This window comes from Centroberyx gerrardi, chromosome 12 (genome assembly GCF_048128805.1).
Source record: "Centroberyx gerrardi isolate f3 chromosome 12, fCenGer3.hap1.cur.20231027, whole genome shotgun sequence".
NCBI lineage: Eukaryota > Metazoa > Chordata > Actinopteri > Beryciformes > Berycidae > Centroberyx > Centroberyx gerrardi.
Window position 1 is genome coordinate 22,835,085 of NC_136008.1, and position 7,527 is coordinate 22,842,611.

General features: G+C 42.8%; 1 protein-coding gene across 1 annotated transcript in view; it reads right to left on the bottom strand.

Moving 5' to 3' along the window:
* The window catches only part of LOC139914971 (E3 ubiquitin-protein ligase RNF19A-like), a 49,397-nt gene extending 42,943 nt beyond the window's left edge, over positions 1-6,454 (bottom strand). Inside the window, exon 1 of the mRNA XM_078287165.1 lies at positions 6,273-6,454. The gene's annotated coding sequence lies outside the window, so the exon portion shown is untranslated. The remainder of the gene's footprint in view (positions 1-6,272) is intronic.
* Between the last annotated feature and the right edge of the window lie 1,073 nt (positions 6,455-7,527).

Consider the following 7,527-nt stretch of genomic DNA (forward strand, 5'->3'; position numbering starts at 1 on the left):
TCAAGCTAGCTCTATCCTAAAGTAACTCAGGCAAACTTTTGGAAGCCATCAATTTAAAGTTAGCTATTAGCTTATCCCTCTACAGCATGACAGTTTAATCTCTCCATGCATTATTAATGGCAATCTAGTGTACAAAAATCGATTGCTTGAGACTGCAGCCAGTGAAGGCTCTTCTGTAAAATTCAACAAATCATTCAGTGTCTAACTTTGATGGATGAAGTTGACAGTTAATTCATTTCATTGTGCACGCTACACGTTGCAACACTGAGAATGATTATTTAATTGGCCATTTATGAATTTCATATTTATGAATCAAATAATTCCTCCATAAATTAAAAAAAGGTGAAATGCACTAGTTGTATTGTATTTGTATTTTCCTTGCTTGAAACATTTGAATGAGTTCCCATAGTGCCTTTAGTGCTTAGAGCTTTGTGAATGCACCTTATTCTTGTTCGTCAAGGTTGTTGTGTTCTTTGAGTCTTCAAACTCCTACCTCTACACAATCCACCACACTTCCACGTTTTCTGCCTATGCCACTCTGAAAGTCAGGGAAAACATTGGGATACAAATTGGTAACCACAACAAAAGTCAGTACGGAGAAAATTAAAGTTTAATTTAAGAAACAAAAATATCCTGGAAAAAATGCTGGTGGTCATAAATCTACATTGCCAGAAAAATTTTGCTACTCATGTACTAGAGTCTTAAAACAATGCTTTCTGCCATGTAAACCAGTCCCAATAGTTTACACACATTGTAAACTGGCAGCTATAAATATTGGGAATACATTTTGCTGGCCTGATCTGATATTCACAAGATATATGCAGGATGTAATTGAGGAATAACATGACCACAGCAGATCTATAAGGTTGTTTCATCATCACTGTTATTTCTATGACAATTTCTTAAACGCTAACATGAGGGCACTTGAGCACTAAAACACATTTCAGCAGCCTATGTTGCAAAAGATTGAAGTGGTCCTCTTAACATGAAAGAACATCAACCAAACCCATTTCTAGACATTCACTTTAAAACACACACACACACACACACACATAAAACCAACCGACTAAACAAACAGTGGATTAGAGGCCCTTTTAAGCACCCACTGAGTGATTTTCCTGTTGTGTTGACACTCAGGTTAAACATAAGCCCAGTCAGACCAACTCTAAACTACAGGGAAATTATAAAGGGCAGATTTCCCCATTTCCAACCCTGGTCTTGGCCCAAGCCAAGGAAGGTAAACTCACTGAACAGGACCTTTCCTCAGTCCAACAGAGCAGAGCAGACCACCCTGGGTGACTCAGCAGCGCCAAAGAATGCCTGCCATTCCCGTCAGTTGATAATTAGACCAGGGATACTACTCGGACTCTAAACTTAGCTGGCGGAGCCACACTAGTGGGCTATGTGTCTATAAGTAGTAAGCAGGGTGTGTGGGGTTATATTTGAGCAGAGCAGAGGAAACCACCCACAGACAGAGTGGCAGGCTGTGAGGTCTCTTTCAGCTAGGCTACTGGCTGGCATAGTAGTTGTGCACAGCCACAACAGTTAGCCTATTCCACATAGCTGGAACATACAGACAAATACAACAGACAGAGAAGCAGGCAGATACGTAGACATGCATTGCAAGCATTACACATAGCTGTTGGGCTGCTTTCTGTAAAATAATTCCACACTGATGGTGCCACTCGCCTCCTTCTACAATCTATACTTCCATACGATGCACCTCACTGCTGTAAGTGGTGGGGTATAACGCCCGTTTACGGCACATACATTTTTAACAACAATAGTCATAAACGGAGCAGAGGGTAGGAATTAAATAAATAAATGGATCGGGATTTGATCAGGCATCATGTAGCTAATACTCATCAATCAAAATATGCCTTGACGGCGTCCCATTTCGATCTTTGACATCGGCTTGGGACATCGCTAGAGACAAGTAGAGACAGAATAGGTGCAGTGATAGAAAGGTAGATGGAGAGGCATACAGACAGAGAGACAGGCAGACAGTGATGACAGACAGGCAGGCAGGGAATCAGACAAGCATACAGACAGGCAGACAAACAAATGTGAACGGTGAAACATGCAGCCGCTGAGTTGAGCTGAGCCAGTGTAGTTGGCCAGTCAGTGTCCATTCCAGCTGCATTCCTGGCCTGCCTGTCTCCTGTGTAATGCTGCCTCTATGCACATTCCTGGGACTCTATGGGGCTGGGGACAGTCAATGCATTAGCGAAGCTTCCACTGCAGCATGAACACACACAGAGCAACCTCCTGGCAAGCAAGCTGAACAGCAATTGACTGATGTGGGATGGAAGTCAAACAGTCTCCCTCCCTCCTCTCTCTCTTCACCAAAGTGTGGAGCAAGCTGCAAACTGTGGGTGTGGTCACTGACTGTATTTCAATGAGGGATTTAACCTTGTGCAAGCGGGTTCTGGGAACAAAGACATTCGCAATAGATTACCAACAACAAGAAACCTGATATGAATGTGGTTAAATGTGGCAATCTCTCTGTCTGTTAACAAAAGAGCAGGGAGCAAATCTATAAATCACTAACATATATAGCAATTCAAATAGAAAAGCTACAGACAATTATCCATACTCTAATACTTGATCATACAATGCATTCTGAGTCTAAACCTACAAGCTACAAAGGATTAAAAAACAGTGAACACAACAACCACTCCAGCAGTGTTAACAGGGGAGCCGTTGTTGAATGCACAAAGAGAGGCAAGGCAGGCAGGCAGGGAGAAGAAAAGGAAAAGTTTCCAATCCCAACAAAGCCAGTATAGTCTCCAGCAGCCCCCCTCCCTCCTCCCTGACCTCCCCTCTATCCTCCCTCACTTCACTCAAGAGGGGAGGAAATGAGGTAAGCACCCTGGCATTCCTGCTCAGCTGAGAGAGCTAAGAGCTCAGGGAGAGGGTGTGAAAAAGGGAGGAATGAAGAAGAAGAGAACTAGTAAATTGAGAGGCAGGGAGAAATACATTTCCCCTGGTATCCCTGAAGCGAGAGGGAAGAAGTAGGGCCAACTCCAATCCGTCCTGCCATCCGTTCATCCACTCTGGTAGAGTGAGGACTCTTGTGGGGCTCTTCACACCCACACAGGCCAGAGTTCACGACTCTCTAATAAATTATCAGCCTCTCACAGTCACAGCTCTAGGGCTCCCCTGAGTCACACACAATCTAGAAAGCAACCCCACCCTAACAGAGACATATACTCTGATATTCCAAGGAAAAATCTCATCAAAATTCTCAGCTCATGACTTAACAACAAGCAAAATGTGCCTAGCTTGCATGACAAGGCTTCAGTCGAAGCATTCTTCTAGCTATTCAACTCTCAGGCAGACCTGAGAGTTTACATTGTTTTCTGTCCACCTGAGGAAAATAAGAAGAACTATCTGATGTGTATAGTGTCTTGTCCTTGTACAAAGCTTCTAACTGAACTTCAGTCCTGATGTTTTCTTGCACAGGGTTCTTGCATGGGATGTAGTTATGGTTGCACTTGAAGGCTTTTTATTTAGCCTGACAGGTCCCATTTACTCTGACACACACATTGGACATCCTCTGAGCACACGTGAGTGAGTGACATGAGGTATGCCCTTGAGACTGACACCTGTTTCAGAGTTTTAAACAGGATAGGAGGAACAGAGCAGTCACCAAGGCCCACTGAAAAATTCAAAACCTCTTGACTCACACATTGCAGAGCAAGCAACATAGGAACCTCACCTGAAACAAACTGCTCTGAGCCTACAGCCTACACAGAAGCATCAATGTCAAAAAGAATTTCCAAAATCCGTTGCAATTCCAATGGAACATTTGAGCCACAGGTAGAACAGTTAAACCATAAGAAAGACTGACACACATGGGCAAGGCCGTCAACTATCCCACTACAAACAAGCAGCGACACCTTTTCAACCTCTGGAATTTCTCTTACCCCACCACCCCTCCACCCACCCCCCAGAAAAAAAAACAAGCATCTGGCAGCAGGGATAAAGGGCTAGACCTGGGGAAAGGCTGGAACCGAGATATCTGCCTTTCAGAAACTTGAGTGGGGAGAGAAGTAAGGGAATGAGACATGGAGAGAGTGATGGCTGAAGGGAGGGGGGGGGTTGTTTGTTGGTCATCAATGACAGCACCCTGATGTTTTGGCCAGGCCACCATCACCCAGCCCTGCAGCTGTGTTTACCTTAGAGGAAGAGAGGGAGGTCATGCACGGGTCCTGACAAACACACACAGAGAACACAGGCCAGGTCACCATGCTGGGCCAACGACCTTTCTTTGGAAGAACACACAGGTCTGGACAACAAGCGGCTAAGCCCAGGGAGGCCTCTGACACACAGACACTGATGACTCTGGGAGGCTGCCTCCCGCACTCGTAGAATACACTGATCAGCGGTCTCGTCAGGATAATTTAATGCAGGGGGGTCTCCATTAGAAATACATAAACAGTGTCCAAGGCCTCATATCCTACAAATGAATATTGAAAATCACATCCCCTGACTAAACCTATTACCAGGAGAGAAATGCAATATTATTAGACTCTTTGATGTTATTTAGGCTAATTTCTCAACCTAAGACCCATACAACAGAATCTAGGCTGAGCCAAGGTTCCCAAAACACAAAGAACTCAGAGGATGACTCCCTTTTGGCGATACATTTCTGATATACTACCTTGCCTCGACCCCACCAGAGATTCACAGGGCAACTGCTGTGTGTGCCAAAATGCATGACCCATGTGTTTCAGTCTTTCTTCAGCCAAGGGTAATGAGTCTGAACAACATTGTAAAAGCCAACAGGAAGGACTACACTGGAGGGCTCCTGGGGAAGTGGGACACACTTCCCGCTCTGCTGCACAGCTTCTATACATTTACTTAAGAGAAATGGCACCAGAGTTCATTAAGACTTATAAACTAACTTGGTATCCCTTGGTTAGGCCCAACAGCAACACAAGCTTGTGATCCGTACATGCATTGCAGCAACAATATGTCCAGACTAAAAGTGAGGTCACACACAAAACACATACTCGCACACAGTCCTACATGTGAATAAACACATTCACTGTTGTATAATGAAGGACTCAAGACTGGGATTAACTTGGAACTCACTGTGCAAAGCTAGCTGAGCCAGACATTTTTGAATAGTTCATCTGTAGACTCAAGCCTGATGGTCATCTACCTTCTACTCCAGATTTAGGCTAGAGCTGCTTAATGGCAGATAAACCTGCAGCCTGACTTGTACAGCTGATTCCCTGGTATAGAAATATCCCAGTCCTATTTATAAAGCACAATCATGATGCTGATCAGGTTGACCTAAAGACCACTATAGGCAACAAACGTTTATTTTGAGTTGATGTAGATGTATAATTTGGCTAACCTTTATGGGCAACTGTCACCGTTCTCCTGCTACTTCCACTCCACTATGATATCTGCTACTAACTCATATCCCTGCTGCAGACAATATGTCTCACTTTCATTACCTCAAGTTGGCCCTGTATCATCACATTACCTTTATCTCAGACCGCAAGGTGTCACAAGGAGCATCAAAGCTCCTGACAAAGTCATTTGTATATCACCTGACAAAGCCCACAATCCAGAGATAATTAAATATCGGAAATGGAATCTGTCTACTGCATTAAAGAAGATGAGAAAAACATCAATCACCTACCAACCAGAGATATTATTCCTATCTACTTCTATGATAGCTATACAGCCCAAGTTGTGATTGCTGTCTCATAATTTAGGCTACTGTCTGTGATAGCAATACAAACCCCACTCGAGTCTCATCTCTTGCACAGCAAATTATTATGTTGCTGTTAGCAGTTATCTATCTTGTCATAACATTCATTATCATAACATATTGCCTATATTGGCTGAAGACAACTCAAACGCCAGCGTTTGGCTATCGTCGTTAGCCGTCTACAAACAGGAATATAGCAAGCGTAAATTGGTAACCAGCTGGTGTCATTTAGTTAACGTTAACGCTACGTTATGTATTCTAACTGGCTAGCTCTCTTTTTGACTTGTCGATAGATTGCTAAATAGTTGAGATTTTTAACGTTTGTTAATGTTACATTCATACCCAATATAAATTATCTCTATTTGGCGAGAGAGAAAACGGGGCAACTGATATTAGAACCACTGGATATTTTCCATAAGGTCCCTTGCTGCCCAGCCTTTCCTTACGTTAATCAGAATGTCAGTCAGCTAACATTAGCAAAGACAGCGAGCGTTAGCAGCTGGCTAGCTAGCTAGGTTAGCTAGAAACGATGAGAACGTACCGTCTGTTGCTAGTGACACTTGTTCCAGACGACAGCGACAAAAAAGCGTTTTCCCTACCCAAAACGGTTTCGATAAATCCTCCACGCTGGTGCAGTATTGTAAGTTACTTTTCCAGTTTCTAGCGACAGGCTGCACTTATTTTCCTCGGTCAGTGGTCCCACCTATCCGTTCCGTTTTGAACGACAACAGCTCCTCCGGGGCTTGCTCTGTTGTTCGCTGTTCTCGTTCTAGCTCAGAAATTCAAATCGCATCGCGAGATCTTGGCAAAAGTTATGTCCAAGGTTCATCTCGGCATCAAAGTTTACGTTTGGTCACGTCTTTACATGAAGCAGGCATGTAACCTAAGTACCCACCTAAACTTTTTGTTTATCCACTTTTTAGGCTGGCACAAATGTCCATGATATAAATTAATAGTATATCAAACATATGAGGATAGGTTTTACGGAAAAAATGTAAATTAAGAAATGTCAGATTTTTGTTGATAATGGTGGTGATCACCAATGGAAGTTATACCGTAAACACTTTTACACTGGCCAAGTGGGGATTTTACAAGGCATTTACAGCATTTGTGGTTGTAAAATGCCTTGAACTGTTAGATATCCTTCACAATATTTCCTTTTTTTTTTTTAGAATTAATTTAGTTGGATACAGGTCCAGGGCATATAGCAGAGTGAAGGCCACCTGGTGTCATCCTCAAGCTTCAGGCTTAAAGTCCAGACAATTCCAAACAGCCGTAAAACCTACCATCCCCCAAGATAACCAAACAGCTCCTCTATAAAGTTCATTAATGGACTCTATTCAGCCTGTGTGATAAAAAAAAAAAAAAGAAGAGTTGAATCTCCCAGATAGTCAGTGTAAATAGTAAATATAATGTAAATCAGTGTAAATAGCCACAGAGGATATAAAAGATCACAGAAAAGCCTAGATTAGTCTTGATTATAATCCTAAAGATCAAGTGGAAGTCATAAGAACAGCAGCACAACATAAAAGTCAAGCACTATTGAAATAGTCATCATTCATATCTTACATAATGCTGATATTATGTACATCATATGGAAGTCCCAAATATGTTCATCCCTGTCTGGGACATTCATATCATACATGACAGATGTAAATGTTGTAGATGAATTGGCAGACACAGCAGCTCCAGACAGACAGATCTAATCCAAGCTAGAGAGGATTACAGCGTGGCTCTCTGTGTGTCTATCATTATCTAAAGAGACAGAGGAGGAAATGACGAATGAGCTGCTGGAT